The following is a 20,759-nucleotide window of genomic DNA, read 5'->3' on the forward strand; positions in this document are numbered from 1 at the left end:
AATTGGGGATGGGGTGAGGAGTGGAGAGGTAGTTAGGTCAGGATTGGGTACAAAAAGGCATAAGGTAAGTTTGGGGGTGGTACACATATTCCTTATCATGATTGTGGTGATGGTTTCACAGGTATGTAGATATGTCAAAACTCATCAAAATGAACAAAGTAAATATATACAGTTTATTTCCTCAATAAAGCGGGAAAGCCAGGAAGCTAGAAAGTTACATAAGATATTATTTACATGCTAATCAAACAAGGATGGAGTTGGTGACAAATTTGCCCCTTTTTGCGTATCATTTTCCCCACTGGAATCAGAGTGCTTGTTCTTGTCACCAACCATCTTCCCTTATTATAAATGTCAGCAAATACTCCAAATTATATGAGTCACTGTACAGCAGGAATAAGAGCAAAGGGACCCACTCAGCAGACACTGGATGGAAAGAAATCTATGGGATTGTAATCTGACTGTACGGAGAGGAAGAGACAGAGCAAATATGTTTTAAGCCTGGGTTTCCGGTAGAACGGTGATGCTAAGAGTGGAAATAGGGAGTTTAGAGGAACTATATTTAAAAGAAAGTTGAGTTTGGATTTGAAACGTGTCATGTCAAGTCTTCAGAGTCAGCACAATTTATCTGAAAGTAGTTGGAAATACGAGACCTTAGTAGGGGCCAGCTGTCCCCGTTCCTGCTCTTCCACATATAGTCTTCATTCTGTTTAGAGCAATGCTCACCAATAGAAATTTCTGTGATGATAGAAATGTTCTATGTCTATACTGTCCAGTAGGGTAGTCACTACCTACATGTGTCTACTGAATACTTGAAACGTGGCTGGCTAATAAATAAACTAACTTTATTTAATTGAAATTAGTTTAAATTTAAATAGCCACATGCAGCTAGTGGCTACCATGTTGGACTTCACAGGTATAGAGAATCATTACCCGTTCAACATTTCAACCAAGAAACTTCAGATAAATCTATCTCCTTCACTTCTTAGTTTCCATTCCTTCATTTACTGAGTGAATATTGACTACCTACTCTCTCTTGTTTATTATTGTATTCCCACTATTTAGCACAAAGAAGGTCCTTGCCCTCATGACGTTTACATTCCAATGAATCCCATTAATGACCAAATCCTAATTACAGTCTCAGCTGAAACTTCGTTCAACTTTACCCACCTCATCTCTGCTATTTTCAATACAACCTCAAGATCATTCAGTTCATCCAAAAGAATGAAATAATCCAAACATTTTGTTTTCATTTTTGTTATTGCTGTTTGTTTTTGGTACTGTGAAAAGGAAATAAAAGTTGCTTCATAACCAGTTATTTTGGTGTCATGTTAGACGCTCTAAAACTAAAATGTTAAGATTATCAGTTTCTCAACTAGAAGTGATGAAATGTTCAAGGCATCGTTTCATACGACGTCCCCTGTTTGTTTCTATTGCCAAAGGTCTGCTGACAGTAAATATTGGTTGAAATACACAGCAAACTTTGATTCAGGCATCCGATTGTTCATGCTGACATATGTCTATATATCGTTTAACCATGTCTATATTTACATATGCTTAAGTATTGCCATAATCCATGACAACACAAGTATTTTTATCCAGCTTAAAAAAACAATCATCTTACAAAAAGGGAAAAAAATCTTTGAAGTGGCCTAAATATTCAAATACTCAGTGGCATTGTCCATTATATCTACAGCCCTAAGCAACAGCATGTGTGATGCATGCATTGTTTTTCCTATGCAAAATACACAGCATAGCTTTTGAATTGTTTTTCAGTAGAAATTTTCTTTAGATAATTTGATAATAAGGTCTTAGTAATCAGACTGAAACTTTTAATTAGGAAAGTATGCTTTCAAGTTGTGGAGGGAAAAAAAAGAAACTTGCAAAGATTTTATCTTGTGATCAGAAATCCAACCAGGACTGTAAACTTGTCAGAGAAACCCACGGAATGATCCTGAGGGAAACCAAGTACATTTATGACGGAAACGCCAACCTCATACAAGTGTCAAAGGATAGGAAATCAGTGTCTGTGAAGTCTTTGGACTGTCAAAAAGACATGCTTTTGGCTGCTTTGGTTCTGACTTTTTGAGACCCTCGAAGGAATTATTAGAGCCTTGGAACAGCAAGGTTCATTACCATAGATGTAATAAAGCTTATTTTCTGCAGACTTCTTGGTTATCACTATTTAAAAGTGGTGAAATGCTGATATCCCCAATCCTCTCATGAAAGACAGAGTAACTAAATCCAATTTTTGAGTCTTAAAATTACTAACTTCCTAGCAGTGCTATCAAGAATGACGCAAATTTATTTTTATGCTTGTAATGAAAAGTATCTTGTTATTTCAAAAGCTTGTAGTAGTTTAAAGAAATGGAAAAAAAAAAAGATATATCTGACCTAATATCATCAAAACACCATCAAGATAATTTATCCTGATGGGTCACAACTAAAAAGTATCACTATGTTCTGTAGCAGCGAATTAGCTGAACATATGGTTATGTGTATAGTACCTTAACCAGCATTTGGCTGTGCCTTCTGTAACACAGGGAAAAGGGAGGAAGAACACCGGCTGTCTGGAAGAAATCTGGGAATCTCAAGAAACACTGAGAAGGAAGGACTCGTGATGCCGATCTACAGATGTAAGCCTCAGGATCAATCTACACAGGCAGGTGTTAAAGTTACTTGATTATCATCAATCCCAAATCCTGGACACAGAGGGAAGGCTCTAAGTCATCTGCCTTTCCAGCCTCAAAGGGATTCTATTACTCTGCCACCAGGGTGCTTTAATTTCCATCATGAACAAATAGTCCTTTGAAAAACTGCACATCTAATTTGTTTATTATTTTCATTAGTGCGGTTTTCTTGGTAACTAACATGGGAGCAAGAGAGGTAGTCGTTTGGGCCTCAGAGCCTGTGAATAAGGTAGCCAATAACAAAACGTTGCTCTGTGCCGATAATTTGTTGTTGCTGTTGTTCGTATAAAAATAGTTTCTGTCAATAGCAGCATCTGATAGACTTTTGGTCATAGTTTAATTTTCCCAGACTTGCCTGGAATGATTGTTAAATACAGATCACCAGATCTTCCCCCAGGGATTCTGAGCCAGGGAGGAGGGTCTTGGAATCTGAATTTTTAACAGCGTTTGTTTGAGAAACACTGCCCTAGGTTATCATCCTGCAGCAACCAGCTGTCAGAAGTAAAGATTGGTGCCAAATGGCAGAACTGGGGTCTAAGGAAGTTCACTAAATCTTGGTTCTCAGCTTCTTTACAACTCTCACAGTCTTAAAGAGATGTTTATAGAAAGTTGTCCATCTGGCTTTTGACAAAAGGAGGCAGGGGAAACTTGTACCATGATCTGTGAAAGCTGTCTGTCACGCTTAGGATTGGATTCCACTCTGGTGACACCTTCAAAAATAGCTTGTTCAGCTTCTAAACATTCTAAAATGGACTTGTTCTAGGTTGTCCAGGAACCAGAATCTGAGACAGAGATTTGCATGCGGGAAGTCTATTGGAGAACTCTTGGGATCAACACCTTTGAGGGACTGGAAGGAGTGGGCATAGGAAGATGCTGAATGGAAATGCATCGCAACAAAGGCATCAGCTGATCCCGAAGAAAGCTCCAGAGCTAGGAGGCCCTTCAGAGTTGTTCCAGACTAAGGGGAGATAGCCAGACCTTCATGCTGCCCTTCTGATGTTTTATTGGATGTGGGCTGCCCTTGGGCTATGACCTTGGGCAAGGCAGTTATCTTCTACAGAAGGCAATTCTCTGGGAGGACTCAGGATCCATCAGCAGTCAACATCAACTAGGGAAATGAGTTGGTCTAGAAGGTCCTAAAGGCGAAATCAGGGACAAACGCTGTAATATCCACTACAAAGACTGCTATCCATTCCAGCCTTACTCACCTTCGCTCATATCTGGTTGCTTCACATTTCAATAAGCAAACAAATAGGCTGGGGCCCATGATCACCTTTGAGAAACCTAAGAAGCTCTAAACACTTTAAGACTAGTGATTTAGCAGAAAGTTTATGCACATTTTCAATGTACAATAAGGGCAGGGCGGGAGAGTCAACATATTTTAGCACTAAGACGTCAGGTTTCATTAGAGTTAGTTGTTCCAGGAAAGCAAAGGGAAATAAAACACAGAGAAACACTAACAAAGACTCACATTACCAGCCTTTTAAATACACTGACCATACATTGGTAGTTTACATTGAAAAAAAGGAAATGTGCATTTTACACATTTCAGTGAATCAACATTCTCATCCACTAAGGCCTCTCATCAATCATTTAGTGGTCAGACAACCCTGCAAACAAGGAGTGCATCCAAGCCCACTCCTGGAGTTATTATGAATTTCAGGTGTTGTGTGCTAGCCTTTCACAGTGAGCACTTTCACAGGGTACTCGGCAACATGCGGCACCAATCCACTGCTAAACGATCTGGTTCTCAAATTTTCAACTGCGGATAATCACACTTAAGTCAAGTGTCAACAGAGGTCTTATTTAACCACTAAAAGCCAGACAGTGCAATCTGTGCACCAGCATTGCCTATAAGACCCAGTGTTCTCCAGGGCTAGCTAGGTTTTCTGCTGTCCTTATTCAAGTGGAAGACCTTTATAAATAAATTGGCAATTGGGGGTGGTGAGTAGCATAAAATCTCATATACTTGCTAGTTCAATTTGAGCACAGGCGACATTGTGATCTTTGAACATGAATAATCATTGCTTTGGTAAATGGCAAATGTTTGATGAGCCAGAAGGTTCTAGAAACAAATCGAAATTAACATGCCCCCAAAGAGCATAAAGGTCACTTGACCTTGCTGCTCATTAACCCGTACTAATCATTGATATAATTCCAGGTCTTGGTAATTAACCCCAGTGTCAGTTTTTGTTTCAATTGGGAATCGCCACGTTCTCTTTATTCTGTTTGGGAAAGAAGGGAGGGATTGTCTCAGAACCAGTCTCCTGTTATCCACATATTATTTGCTCCTCAACAAAGTGTGCTCTTCTTTACACTCTTTTTTTCCCTGTGCTAACAAATTTGTTCCTGATGACAAGCCTTTCCATTGGCTATTGATCTGGGGATTAATAGAAGCATGAAAGAAGGGAAGACTATGACCCTGTTCACTGCCCCAGAGCTTTATTCCCTATACTACTGCTGTAATGACAAGAGTCATAGGAGGTGTGACCACCTTTAATAAATGGTTGCGATAAACAGGAATTACAATTTCGTGTTAACTTCCCTCTGATATCTTATAAATACAATTTTTCTATAATGTAGGGAAAACGTAACCAAGAAGTCACACATTTTGCAGGGGTTTCTTCAGCCCTATTTCCCAACTTTGCATACCTTTTTATAGGGCCTGAGCATTACTGTGGAAAAAATTATTTCTAAACTCTACTGTGGGTCTCCATAATCACCTTGCAGAAGTTTTACTCCCTATGCACATGAGTTGGTTTTCTCCCAAGATGGATTTTTTCCCCCTAGAATTATTTTCACCAAGGTTGAATTATTCAGCTGGAACAAAAACTAAGAGAAATTTTGTGTTAGAAATGGGGTCAGGGAGGAAAGTCAAAACAGAGAAGGGAAAAGATGTATTGGCCTTTGGTTTTCTAAGGTCTTGACACAGTTGAGGCACGCAGAGGGACCTGGTATTCCAAATCTAGCACTGCAATCTGTAAGGGCGTAGCAGCTTCCAGCCAGATCCCTTCAAAGTCGTCCGATTAGAATGAATTGCAGATGCACTTCCTTATTCTTCTTCAGAAACGTGAAATGAAGAGTTCATACACATGAACAAGCCCATGCCTACACACATATTACAAGGAAACATATCAAGAAAAAATATAAACTGTATTATCTAATTACTCCATAATTTGCAAGTCATTTTCACAATGGACTTAGGGCTTCATAATATCAAGTGTATTTCTCAAGCCACCGCTCTGTTTCTCTACTCACTTTCAGAAGAAAAGTCATTAAGTTGCTGTATATTTGTGCTGTCTCCACCCCTTCACCTTTATTCGTTCCTCAATCAACTGCAGTCAAACTTATATTGACATCACTCCACTAAAATAGCCCTTACTGAGGTCAAGAATGAGCTTCATGTTGCCAAATCCTCTACCTCTCGAAAGGATCTGGTCCAGTTGAATAGTCTCTCTTTTGACTTCTTTGATTCCTGGTTTTCTTTCTATTTCATCCACATTCTCATTTATTTACTCCTCCTCCTTTCTCAACCTAAATGCTGTCCTCAGTTCTTTTATTTCCTCTATGAGTTCTCTCACTAGGTAATTTTACACTGTTCTGTGAGTAATTCTATCTATATGCCATGTCTTCCACATTCATGTTCCCAGGATTGAGCTGTATGTCCTCTGCGCAAGCAACATCAATACTTGGATGTGCAATACACATCCAGTAAGCTTCTTACTTTAACCTGGCCAAAATTTATGATTTCCCCTCCCAGTCTGTCCTTTCCATAATCATTCCCATCAATAGTGCATACCACCCAATTTGGTCAAGTCAAAGATCTGCACGTTAACCTCCATTCCTCTCTTATCCTCATACCTCATATTAAATCTATCAATGGGCCACATTTCCTTAAATTCAATATACAGTCCAACTCAGCATATGACATTTAACCTTGAATTCTCAAGATTCTCTCTTACTTGAACCACCACAAAAGCCTCCAACTTAATTCCTGCTCTCACTCTTATCAAGTCTTTTCTCCACAAAAAGCCAAAATTCTATCTCAACAGCATGAATCAGATCAGGTCACTCCCTTTTTCAAGATCCTCCAAAAGCTTCCACAGTATGTAGAATAAAATCCAAATGCCCTACTCTGACCACTAAGGCCATGCAGGATCATCTCATTTCTTTTCATTCCTCTCCTGCCTTATTATGCAGCAGACATGATTGTTTTCTGGCTCCTTCGCAAACATGTCAATGTCTTTGTTCACAGCCTCAGTTCTGTTGAACTTACTGTGCATTTTGCCTAGAGTATTGTTTCTAGATCTTCACACCACTAGTTCCCTTAGTAAATCAAGCCTGGGCTCAAATGGTACTTTGTCAGGGAGCCTCCCTTCCCTGATCACCCTACGTCAGTAGTCTTCCATCCCCGCCATAACTCCCAATCGCCGTACTGCAATTTATTATCATAGCAATTAGAGTATCGGAAATTACCTTCTTTACTTTTTGTAAATCTTATTAAGGAAAGGTCACTGTGTGTCCTGTTTAATCCCAGAACACAGTTCAGTGCTTGGCATGGAATAGACACTCAATAAATATTTGTTGAATGAAAGAATTGGTTCCTTTCTTTGATTTCTCCCTTTAAATTGTGTCCTTTCACAGGTAACAAGAATAAGGCCTCTATTTAAGCCATGTTCCTTTGAAAAATCTCAATTCCAAGTTACGTAAAGATCTGACACAACTTTTGAAATTACCTCTTGGTTGAGCTTATTATTAGATAAGCCACCTTGTCTAACAAGCAGTTGGGAGGGTCATATTGCTCTCTTCTAATTATAGAGCTATGTTATGATTCATTATGGTGGGCAACATTTAGGTACTATAATAAATGGCTATGTTATTTACAGACAAAATAGTCTCAAGAATCACTTTTTCTAGAATCCATCCTTGACGAGTTCAACCACATCCTATACACTGAATATGCTCTTTATGTTTAATATTTTGCTATCCAATTAAAACTAAATCACTGTGAACATATTATCCCCCTCTAAAATCTCTTAAATATAATTCTAAAAGTCCAATTTTATTCTAAAATCTAATTTCATTTCTGGAATGTTAAAGTTATTTTTTAAATTTTTAATAAACTCATTTGTTGTGAAAACATGGCCTAAATGGATATAAAGTTATTTATAGTCATATATTTTACTTAATGTGAATATACATTTGTTTGCCTGCAGAATTACTGATGTGTCTGATTATAGGGTACAGTCTCAGACCCTCTAGTATGTGATGTAATGTTCAAGAAATGCACACAATTTGAAAACTTTGAAACCTTCTGTTTCAAATGGGAGGTGTCTCTTGCATATGCTTTCAGTTCTGAAGGGGTGAAGAGAATATCATCTCTAGGTTTGAGCTGTTCTTTCTTTCAAGGTAAAATCCTCTGGCCTCTCATCATCCATCCTTAACAATCCTTGCTTTCAAGATACTACTGCACTGAAGACCACAGAGGAATGCCTAGCTAAGCTTTTGCTTAATAATTCAATTATTAACAGCCAACAAACATCGCTTCCACTGTTTCAATTTCAGATAACATTTCCTGAGCCCCTGCAATGTTGGCTTTTGCATATTTGTTAGCCTAATCAATCCTTCAATCAACTGGGTTAGGCTGACAATTTTATCCTCACTTAAAGGACTAAACTCAGCATCAGCTAGATTGTGATGTTTGTGAGATACAGCTCAAAGAGGATGGAGTCAGCCTGTGACTTGGTCTCAGAGGCACTCACTCAACGTATGTTGAACAAACACCGGTGGATCAGTCTTGCTCTTCTGTTTAGTTGTAGTAATATTTTTTGAATGGGCAATAATGTCACATGGTACAAAACCCAAAAGATCCGATTGTATTTCAAAATCAAATTTTATTTCTGAAATACTAAATTATGTTGTAAATTTGTGATCAGCTCATTTTTTGGTAAAATCTAGCCTAAAACAGATATTAACACTCTTACCTTTTTCACTTAATGTGAATATTCATATTAATTTACCTGCAAAATTATTAAAGTGTTTGGTTATGGGTACAGTCTCACTCAACTGTCTCCTTCCCAGACAGTCCCTGTGCATCCAATTTCCTCACCCAAGGGCAACAATTGATACTACTTTTTTTTCTGTTTTTATCTTTTTCAGAAATATATGCATTTAGAAGTAAATATGAAGTGTCTTTTACACAAATATAGCACATTACAAATATCACACACATATTTCTGCAACTTGGTTTTTTTCAATTAAAAACAGATCATAAATATCATTTTATATCAGTAAAAATGGCCTCCCTAATTCTTTTTTTACAATGGTATTTTATCTATAAATGTGTCATAATTTCTTTAGCTAGCCCCCTATTTATAGATGTTTCAATTATTTACAGTATTTTGTTATTAATTATATACCAGTGTTCATATGTCCACACATATCTGTCAAATACTTATAAAAGAAAAGTGACAATAAAGTGGGCAAAGGATATGAACAGACAATGCACATAAAGGAAAACACAAATATCTCTTTTCTTACTGATTTATGGGAGACACAAATATTACCAGAGAAATCAAACCTTTGTCTCTGACATGCTTTAAAAATATATTTTCCTAATTTATTTCTTGACTTTTGACTTTGTTTATGGTATTTTTATAAGAATTTGTTAAAACTTTCATGTAACCAAATTGTTGAGGTTTTTACACTTTTATATTTTGTGGAATTTATATGATATTAGGAAGACCTTTCCACTATAAGATAATTGATATAAAATGTTTCTCTGTTTTTTCCTAAAATAATGCATATCTATTTACATTCAGATTATAATCTGTTTTGGGCTAAGATGCCTGGTGCAATTCCTTTATCCACCAGTGCCCTCACCCCCCACCAGCTACACAGTATTCCCAATACGATTTATTAACTTTTTTTTCACTCTTCTTTCGTTACACAAAGTACCTCAGACTACAGAACGGTAGCCAGTGAACAAAATTCTATTCATTTTGTTTTTCATACTCTCCGACCTGCAGTACAATTTCTATTAAGGCTAGCAACTTTTCTGCTCCGCTCTGGGTCTGGGGGTTCATATTAGGTTGCGTGATAGCTCCTAGAAGAGGCAAGGGCCGCCATACCTCCCTGGAAGGGGCGGGGCTTGTTGGAGGGCGCCATCCTTGCTCATTTGCATCTGAGACAACTTGACATTTGAGCACAGGCCAAGCGATTTTTCTTTCCTCTGCTTCCTTGTACCTATTTTGGAATCTCAAATATTAGAAAACAGCTGAAGTAGTAAAACAAATAAAAAGAAATTTCCTTAGGAAGTTTTTCTTCCTTTTCACTACAGATTTTTTTTTTAATATTTAACTATGGAACCTCTATAATTAGAGCTAATGAACAGTTGTATTATCTACATATAATTTTATAAAATCAGTTTGGTTTCAATCTTCACCCAGACATTTTGCATTGTCTGATTAAAACTTTCGAATTGACAAATTCTACCAGGAATTTGTTCATTCATTTAATAAAATTCCTGAATACTTTCTATGTGCAATTTATTCTTCTCAGGACTGTGAAGGACTCGTAAATGAAGAAGGCGTATTCTTGTTTGTTCCACCACAGTTTTCACGGCTCGGTTTAGAAAGATTAGAAAGTAGCCTAGCACCTTCTGTGCAGGGGTAGGAGATACGTATAGCACATAGGAAAACGTGATGTGTTGCTCTAAAGATTCAAGAACTATCTCTAGCATGTGGGAGGGAGAGAATAATTCCAAATGGCAGAGGTAGAGAGTCATGGAAACAGTGACAAGGAACCGTCCTTAAAATTCATTTATGGTTTTTAACATGTCAGGATACATAGTTGAGGGAATTCCAAAAAGTGTGACCTTCACCACAAAAAGGGCATATGAGAGATGGTTCATTTTTCACATCAACTTGACTGAGATAAGGGATGCACAGATATCTGGTAAAACATTATTTCAGGGTGTGTCTGTGAAGGTGTTTCTGGAAGAGATTAGCATTTGATTCAGTAGACTGAGCAAAGAAGATCTGCCCTCATCAATGTAGGGTGGGCATCATCCAGCCCATTAAGGACTCAAACAGAACAAAAGGCGAAGGAAGCGCGAATTCTCTCTCTTTCTGAGCTGGGCTGTCCATATTCTCCTGCTCTCAGACATCAGAGCTCCCGGCTTTCCTGGTCTCCCAGCTTGCAGTCAGCAGGTTGTGGGACTTCTCAGCCTTCCAACCACGTGAGACAATTCCTATAATAAATTTCGTTTTGATCCTATTTCTCTGGAGAACCTTGACCAGCATGAAAACAAGATGGTTGTTCAGGCAGTAAAATATCAGAAAGTTTTAGGCATGGAGACCAGAAAAGAGGAAGAATCTGTCCGTACACCCTATTCCATCTGCTTCCAAACTGTTGATTTTTACTTCCTTTGACTTTCTTAGAGCACCGTGTTCTTCTCCATCACCGGGTTTCTGCCTTAGCTCAGAGCCTGAGCCTAATTGTCTCATTCTTCAATGATCGAGATATCTGGAGCTCATGGTTCCATCCCTTGTTCTTCACAGTGATCTTACTTAACACAAATATGATCATATTAATACTCTAGTGAAAAGCCTTTGGGAGCTCCCTACTACCTACAGGATAAAGTAAGAATGCGTTAATGTGCTGACCGTTGTTCTCCGTGGTCTGTCATTATTTTACTTGCCCGTATTCGTCTAACTTACATAACTCATTCTGGTGCAGCCTAAGTTTCAGCCACTGCAGAGTACTCAAAGTTCTCCAATTTTACCATGGAATATGACATCTTCATATCCATGCTTCTCTCAACCTGCAAATGTCTTCCTTAACTCTTTTGTCCATCTGTCACCCTTTGATTCATCTTTCAAAATCAATTTGAGTTTGTCCTCCTCTGTGAAACATTTTCTGACCAAACTGACCAGAATGAATGACTGCTTCCACAGCACTCTCATCCTACCTTTGTCATGAATTTATCCATGCCTTTCTCCATGATATTGTAATACTTGCTTATCTTCATGCCACATGGTCTAGTGTAGTCCTAAAATGGCAAATAGTAGGTTATGACTATATTATTTCAATATTCTCTGAATTATCTGTCCTCAGTGACCTGTTTACCAGAAGGAGAGACACTGAGCTTTATGGTGGGAGGAAATAGAACACATTTTTTAGTTATAGATTTGCTGGGATTTGGGAACTTATTAATAAAAGTGCAATGAATACCAAGAACAGAGAGAAAAAGTCATCATAAAAATGTGGGGAAAGAGCAGTGATTATGAAAATGGAACAGTTCTCTGAGATGCTGGGATGATTTTTCCTAGTAACATTCATGGAATGTTGGTTCTATGCACATGAGCCCCAGGTATATTCCTGTTCCGTTTTCAATGATTTGGAAAAAAGCATTGTTGCTTTCTTTATCACTATTTATAAACATGGAAACATCCAGAAGATTAGCTTGACACAGAGGGATTATGATGGATAGGATGATATGACAGATTCTTTCTCAATGTATTTCTATTTAAAAGGACTTTAGGGGATTATGTGAAAGACCATCCTACAAATACCTTGGAAGATTTTACCAAATGTCCAAATATTAAGGGAATTGTATACAGTAGAAGACCTGAGAGTTGTAAATCCTACTATGAAGATTTCTCTTCTGTATCCATCTCATTCCTTCAATGACTTAGTCAAGATGTCATTTGCCCATTATATTTGAAACATCAACTTGTAATAAAGTTATAAAAGGTAGCTTAAAAGATAGTAGGATTAACATCACACACCACACACCATTTTCAAGAATACTTTACAGTACCTCAAATAATACTTCAAGTGATGTGTGTGGGAAGATTTCCTGACAAGTGTTCAATTGTCTCCTTCTTTCTTGCTAACACATCCTGATTTTAGTCTGATGGCAAGTGCCCAAAGCCAGGCATTTTGGTTTAAGCCAGTTCTTTAATCTTATTCCTAATTTACTACCTCCCTTGCAGCTGGGGTGGCCCTGTGACCCAGTGTACTCAATGAAACATCCAGGGGCTATAAGAAGGGTACTCATGAGAAAGCTCGTAATGAACTAATAGACGGGGCTCACCCAGTTGCCCTCCTTCCCTTCACCTATATCTTCAGAAGCCGTGTTATGACCAAAAGGAAAAATGAAAGATGTTTAATAGAGTAGAGCAGAAAGAGAGAAGGCATGCAAAGTTTTAATGATTTTTGTTGAACCAGTGGATCAGCTCCACCTTCTTGCTATGTGAGAAGAACAAAGCCACTCTTGGTAGAGTAGGTTGTTATTTGTAGCCAAACGTATTTCCACTGAGAGAGTGTGCTGGGTAGCTGAGAAGAAAGTCTTTCATAAGAGTCTTTCCTCTGTGCTGACCCTTCAGAACTTTTATAGAGGATAATATATAAATAAGGGCTTATTGATTTTTAAACAGATGAATATGAAGAAGGTCTCCTTCATGTATGGCAAGATATCATACACCAAAGACGTGAGAGTAGTTACTTATGAAAAATTCAAAACAATAACAAAGCAATTTTCCTTTAGTTATCTACGTAAATTCTAAAAATTCCCAGAACTTTGAAACTACACAGGGTGGTCTTAAGGTCCTACGTCTTTGCTCAGAAACACTAAAATCTATCTATTTAACATAAAAGTAGCAATGCATGGTCATGTTTAACCTACAGGAGTAATCTCAAGAAGAGATGGTTTTGTTTCTCATTAGAAAAGTTGAGCTCTTGGCTGGTAAATGTGTTTGGTCAGCCAGCCTTCTAACCCATGAATTGAAGGCAATTAGTTTTCAAATTTTAAATTTCTTTCTGGCTCTACAGTCTTTGCCTTCAAGTTATTTTTATCTTAAATAGAGTTTTTAGGCCCTGTGCAGATATTTTGATATCCTGATAATTTGTGGTCTTGCTAAAGACTAACTCTGCACAGTCTCCCTGACTTGATTTGTTATTTCAAAGTTCCAATTATTTCACACCTTCTTTTGAGACTTTTTCTAACTGAGTGGTATTTTCCCAATTGAAATTAGAACTGGGCCAACTCTTGCCTTAATCAAAATTTGAGCCCCGTTTTAAAGATTAAAATTCTACAGTGTTTTAAAATAGATGTTGTTGTTGTTTTTACAATCTTCCTAATTTCATTTTGTGGGACAAATTAAGACCTTAAAATAGTGGGAAAATATTTTCTTATCCAAGCCCCAAACCCAATTTTTACCTACGTAAAGTTCCTATGAATAAACACTTTGGACAATATTTATAGCTTTTAAGTGTTTTGCAGCCGTTGTGATAATTATCTATGAACCAGCAAATTAATTTTATGACCTGTGTCTAAGACTCTTTCCAACTTCATCCTTTCCCCAGATAGAAAAAGTCACATTACTGCCATACAGCACATGATCCAACAGCCATTCAAAACCAAATTAGTCTAAACTCAGATACCACTTTCTCATTACAGAGAAAATAAGAAGGAAAAGTCTAGCCGTTCCTACAAGACCAGAGCAGCTAAAATGTCAATCCATAAAAGATCTTGTTTTAGTCCCTTGTAGACTGAGAATAAATGTTTTCAGTTACTGGAACTTGATGGGTGTGATTTGCCATTATTTTCCATTTCTTGAAAAATCTTAAGAAAATAAAATCACAGCTCATATGTTCCACTGCCTTTCCCTAAACTGTTAGGTATTTAAGCTGCCTTCTAAAAACATACCTTAATTTTCATGTATATCTGTCCATAGATGTGGATGTTTGCAAGTGTAACTGTTTCTGTATATTTCTGCTCAATGAATCATGTTTCCAGAATTGAAAGTTGCTTGTTTTAATCAGTGATATCACAACAGTTTTTCAAACCCTAGTGAATAAAATTTTCCACTAAAGAAAATCCAAAAGCAGGTTCATACCTTCAAGGGAATAGTCTCATGAAGAATAAGAGAACTGTTACATTATATCTTACCTAAGAGTTCTCTCATCATTATTATCACTCTTTTTGTTTTTTAGAAAAAGTTACACCTCTCTGACCAAGAAATATTTTAAGAGTCATAGCTTACTAATATATTGTCTATAAAATAAAAGCCAAAAGTTTCAACAAAATAAAAGATCAAATAACTCTGACCATCCAAAATATATGTCACAGAAAAGACAAAAGAATACTTTCCAAGTAAGGGAACAGGACAGAATCCGAGAAAAAGAACTGAATGAAACAGAGGTAAACAATCTACCTGACAAAGAACACAAACTGAGAGTCATAAGAATGCTCCTACTGATCTTGGGAGAAGAATGGATGAACTCAGTGAGAACTTCTACGAACAACTGGAAAATATAAAGAAGAATCAATCAGAAATGAAGAATACAATACTGGAAATGAAAAATTCACTAGAGGGACTCAATAGCAGAGTAAATGATACAGAAGAATGGGTCAGCAAGCTGGACAAAAGAGTAGAAGAAATCACCCAAGCTGAACACACAAAAGAAAAAAGAATTACAAAGAATGAGGACAGTCTAAGGGACTGGTGGGACAACATCAAGTGCACTAACATACGTATTATAGATGTCCCAGAAGGGGAAGAGAGAGAGACAAAGGGGCAGAGAATCTATTTAAAGAAACAGTAGCTGAAAACTTTACTAATATAAGGAAGGAAACAGACATCCAGGTACAGGAAGCACAGAGAGCAGCAAACGAGATAAACCCCAAAGAGACCTACACCAAGACACATTATAATTAAAATGTCAAAAATTAAAGATAAAGAGAGAATCCTAAAAGCCACAAGAGAAAAGCAACAAGTTACACACAAAGGAAACCCCATAAGGCTATCAGCTGATTCTCAGTAGAAACTTTACAGGCTATACAGGAGTGGCACAATAAATTTAAAATGCTGAAAGGAAAAAATCTAAAGCCAAGAATACTCTACCCAGGAAGGTTAGCATTCAGAATAGAAGGAGAGAGAAAGAGTTTCCCAGACAAGCAAAAACTAAAGGAGTTTATCACCAAGAAACCAGCCTTACAAAAAAATGCTAAAGGAACTTATTTAAGTGGAAAAGAGAAGACCACAAATAAGAACAAGAAAATTAACCAAAAAAAAAAAAAAGCAAAAAAAATCACTGGTAAAGGCAAATATAGAGTAAAGGTAGCAGATCAACCACATATGAAGCTAATATGAAGGTCAAAAGTACTAAAATTATCTATTTCCATACAAGGGTAATGGATACACATGTGAAAAAAAAGAGATTAGATATGATATCAAAAACATAAAATGTGGGAGAAGGGGAGTAAAATAGTAGAGCTTTTAGCAAGATGTCAAACCAAAGAGACCATCAACTTAATATAGACTGCTATATACATAGCTTATTGATGAACTTCATGGTAATCACAAAGCAGAAACTATAATAAATACACAAAACTTTAAGAGAAAGTAGCCCAAACATAATGCGAAAGAAAGCCATCAAACCACAAGGGAAGAGAGCAAGAGAAGAAGAAAGGAACAGAGAAGAACTACTAAAACATCTAGAAAAGAGGTAACACCATGGGAAAAAGTACTTTCTTATCAATAGCTACTTTAAATGTCAACGGACTAAATGCTCCAATCAAAAGGCATAGAGTGACCGATTGGATAAAAAAACAAGATCCAAATATATGCTACATACAAGAGACACACTTCAGAACTAAAGACACTCACAAACTGAAAGTGAAGGGATGGAAAAAGATACTCCATGAAAATGGCAATGAAAAGAAAGCTGGGGTAGCGATATTTATATCAGACAAAATAGACTTTAAAACAAAAATTGTAACAAGAGAGAAAGAAGATCACTATGTAATGATAAAGGGAACAATCCAACAAGAGGATATAACGTTCGTAAATATCTATGGACCCAACATGGGAGCACCTAAGTATATAAAGCAATTGTTAAGAGACATAAAGGAGAAATAGACAGCAGCCCGATAAAAATAGGGGGTTTCAACACTCCACTAACGCTGATGGATAGACCACCCAAAGAGAGGATCAATAAGGAAACATTGGCCTTAAACAACACATTAGACCAGATGGACTTAGTGGATGTATATACAATGTTCCATCCAAAAACCACGGAATACACATTCTTTTCAAATGTACATGGAACATTCTCCAGGATAGATCACATATTAGGATACAAAACAAGTCTCAATAAATTTAAGAAGATTGAAATAATACCAAGTATCTTTTCTGCACACAATGGTATGAAACTAGAAATTAACTACAGGAAGAAAATTGAAAAGCCACAAATATGTGGAGATTAAACAGAATGCTACTGAATAATGATTGGGTCAATGGAGAAATCAAAAATACCTGGAGACAAATGGAAATGAAAATACAACATGCAAAATTTATGGGAGATAGCAAAAGTGATCTAAGAGGGAAGATTATATTAATACAGGCCTACCTCAACAAACAAGAAAAATCTCAAATAAACAATCTAACAGTGCAGCTAAAGGAACTGGAAAAAGAAGAACAAACAAAGCCCAAAATCAGTAGAAGGAAGGAAATAATAAAAATCAGAGAAGAAATAAATGACATAGAGACTAATAAAACAGTAGAAAAAAATCAATGAAACCAAGAGCTAGTTTTGAAAAGATCAACAAAATTGACAAACCTTTAGCTAGACTCAGCAAGAAAAAAACAAAGAAGCCTCAAATAAATAAAATCAGAAGTGAAAGAGGAGAAATTACAACAGACACCTCAGAAATACAAGTTTATAAGAGAATACTACAAAAAGCTATACATCAACACATTGGATAATCTAGAAGAAATGGGCAAATTCTTGGAAACATACAACCTTCCAAAAGTGAATCAAGAAGAAATAGATAATTTGAATAGACCGATCACCAGCAAGGAGATTGAAACAGTTATTAAAAATCTCCCAAAAAATAAAAGTCCAGGACCAAATGGCTTCCCTGGTGAATTCTACTAAACATACAAAGAAGACTTAATCCCTATCCTTCTCAAACTCTTCCAAAAAATAGAAGAGGAGGGGAGGCTTCCTAACTCCTTCTACAAAGCCAGTGTTACCCTGATACAAAAACCAGACAAGGACAAAACAAAAAAAGAAAATTACAGGCCAATATCACTGATGAACATCGATACAAAAATCCTCAACAAAATACTAGCAAATCAAATACAATACATTAAAAAGATCATACATCATGATCAAACTGGATTTATTCTGGGGACACAGGGGTGGTTTAATATCCACAAATCAATCAACATGACACACGACATTAACAAAACAAAGAATAAAAATCACACGATCATCTCAATAGATACAGAGAAAGTATTTGACAAGATATAGCATCCATTTATGATAAAAACTCTGAATAAAGTGGGTATAGAAGCAAAGTACCTCAACATGATAAAGGCCATATATGACAAACCCACAGCTAATATCATTCTCAATGGAGAAAACCTGAAAGCTCTCCCTCTAAGAACAGGAGCCAGACAAGGATGCCCGCTTTCACCACTCTTATTTAACATAGTATTAGAAGTCCTCTCCAGAGCAATCAGGCAATAAAAAAAAATAAAAGAGATCCAAATTGGAAAGGGAGAAGTGAAACTGTCACTATTTGAAGATGACATGATTTTATATATAGAAAACCCTAAAGAATCCATCAAAAACTTTTAGAAATAATAAATGAACACAGTAAAGTTGCAGGATACAAAATCAACATACAAAAATTAGTTGAGTTTCTACACACTAACAATAAAGTAGCAGAAAGAGAAATTAAGAATACAATCCCATTTACTACTGCAACAAAAAGAATAAAATACCTAGGAATAAACTTAACCATAGAGGTGAAAGACCTGTACACGGAAAACAATAAAACATTGTTGAAAGAAGTTGAAGAAGACACAAAGAAATGGAAAGATATTCCATGCTCTTGGATTGGAAGAATTAACGTAGTTAAAATGTCCATGCTTCCTAAAGCAATCTACAGACTCAATGCAATCCTTATCAAAGTTCCATGACATCTTTCACAGAAATAGAGCAGTCTTAAAATTTATATGGAACAACAAAAGACCCTGAATAGTAAAAGGAATCCTGAGAAAAAAGAACAAAGCTGGAGGTATCTCACTCCCTGATTTCAAAATATAGTACAAAGCTATAGTAATCTAAACAGCATGATACTGGCACAAAAATGGACACACAGATCAATGGAACAGAATGAAGAAATAAAGAAATAAACCCACACATCTACGGACAGCTAATTTTCAACAAGGGAATCAAGAACATACAACGGAGAAAAGGAAGTCTCTTCAATAAATGGTGTTGGGAAAACTGGACAGCCACATGCAAAAGAATGAAAACTGGACAGCCACATGCAAAAGACTTGAATATAAGACCTGAAACCATAGAACTTCTAGAAGAAAACATAGGCAGTACACTCTTCAACACTGGTCTTAGCAGCATATTTTCAAGCACCATGTCTGACCAGGCAAGGGAAACAAAGAAAAAACAGACAAATGGGACTGTATCAAACTAAAAACCTTCTACACAGCAAAGAAAGCCGTTAAGAAAATGAAAAGACAACCTAAAGATTGGAAGAAGAACTTTGCAAAACATATATCTGATAAAGGATTAATATCCAAAATATATAAAGAACTCATACATCTCAACAACAAAAAAACAAACAACCCAATTAAAAGATGGGAAAAGATCTGAACAGACATTTCTCCAAAGAAGACATAGAGATGGCTAACAGGCACATGAAAACATGTTCAAAATCATTAATTATCAGGGAAATGCCAATCAAAACTGCAATGAGATATCACCTCACTCCCATCAGAATGGCTATAATTAACAAGACAGGAAATCAGTGTTAGAGAGGATGTGGAGAAAAGGGAACTCACATACACTGTTAGAGGGAGTGCAAACTGGTGCAGCCACTATGGAAGACAGTATAGAGATTCCTCAAAACATTAAGAATAGAACTACCATACAATACAGCTATTCCATCAGTGGGTATTTATCCCAAGAACATGAAAACACAAATGCATAAAGATACGTGCACCGCTATGTTCATTGCAGCATTGTTCACAATAGCCAAGACTTGGAAGCAACCTAGGTGCCCATCAAAGGATGAATGGATAAAAAAGATGTGGTATATATACATAATGGAGTACAACTCAGCCAGAAAAATGATGAAATCTTGCCATTTGCAACAACATGGATGGACCTTGAGAGTATTATGCTAAGCAAAATAAGTCAAAGGGAGAAAGTCAGATTCCATGTGATCTCACTCATAAATAGAAGATGAAAACAACAGCAAACACATAGAGACAGAGATTGGATTGGGAGGAAGGCTAAAAGAGTGACTAGGCATGTGTATGGTGATGGATTATAATTAGTCTTTGGGTGGTGAACATGATGTAATCTATAGAGCAATCAAAATCTAATGTACATCCAAAATTTATATAATGTTACAAACCAATGTTACTGCAATAAAAAAAATAGATGTCAAAAAGTTTCAAAGGCTTTACTCTTCACAGTTTCACCTTCACTCAGCGCCTAGTTGTTCTTAGTAAGATATAAAGGTCCAAACACCTTTGTCTTTAGATTATATGACACATGGGAGGTTGATAACAATTAGAAAGGGGATAGTTTCAAGAGAACTTTGCCTTGAAAAAAGTGAGGGTTAACACCCTAAAATAGGAGAAATGCAGAAAAACTAAACAGCTATTGAAAGACATTAAACAAATCAGTAAATAAAAGCTTTGAAATCTAAGACCATTTAAAGTAGGAAAAATAAACCTATGTCCTCAATAATGATCTTTCTTTTTGGGAGGAGAGAACAGTCTAGAAATTTGGACCAACAGGAAAATACTGTATTTTTCAGCTTGTTGTATTAAGAAAATTAGGGAAAAGGCTAAATTAAAAGGGTGGCTGTTCCCTGACCAGTGATTATCATAGGTCAGTTTTGTCCAATAGAAACAAACGCCAGTCACAAATGTGAGCCACATACATATTTTAAAATTTATATTAGCCTCGTTAAAAATAGCAAAGAAAGATGGGGCCAGCCTGGTGGCGTAGCGGTTAAGTTCA

Source organism: Equus asinus, chromosome 13 (assembly GCF_041296235.1).
Source record: "Equus asinus isolate D_3611 breed Donkey chromosome 13, EquAss-T2T_v2, whole genome shotgun sequence".
NCBI lineage: Eukaryota > Metazoa > Chordata > Mammalia > Perissodactyla > Equidae > Equus > Equus asinus.